Raw genomic sequence first — 578 nt, 5'->3', positions numbered from 1 at the left:
GAGAGCAACTAACACAGCATAGGAACGAGTATTCAAAAGGGAGTGTGTGGGGGGGATACCACCACCGCCGCCATCACCATCTCCCTCTTATGGCTTATACACATCCACTATAAAATATAATGAAACCTTAAAGGATTCTCAATGGCAAGCCCCTGTGGTAAGTATAATGGTGCTTCTGAAGGCATTCTTAGTTTTGCAGAGGCTGCCGCAGATTGCGCATCGGTAGGCTGTGTGATCACGTGCCGATCCTCAAAATGCCTAAGGAGGCTTTGACGTGAGGAAGCATTTTCATGCAATGTGGGCACTGGTGCTGTTGTTTGTGGTTTTGGCACTGGTGCTGTTGTTGTTTGTTGAATTTGGAAGGACAACGTGAAGGTGTTGGTGGGGGGTGTGGCGATCGACCGCTGAAAAACAGAAGCCAGTCAGTCACACGTCACAGGCTCTTCATCATCGCATCATCATCGCCCTGATCATTTTTATGTTGTTTACCTTTCTGGTGTCCACCAATAACGCATCAATGCCCATCGCAACTAGTGACTCCTGGGCCCCGAGTATAAACCAGGCAAGTGACTCTAGTA

The sequence above is a fragment of the Penaeus monodon genome, chromosome 33 (assembly GCF_015228065.2).
Source record: "Penaeus monodon isolate SGIC_2016 chromosome 33, NSTDA_Pmon_1, whole genome shotgun sequence".
NCBI lineage: Eukaryota > Metazoa > Arthropoda > Malacostraca > Decapoda > Penaeidae > Penaeus > Penaeus monodon.
The sequence above is the reverse complement of the archived record's forward strand: the minus strand, read 5'-3'. Positions refer to the sequence as shown.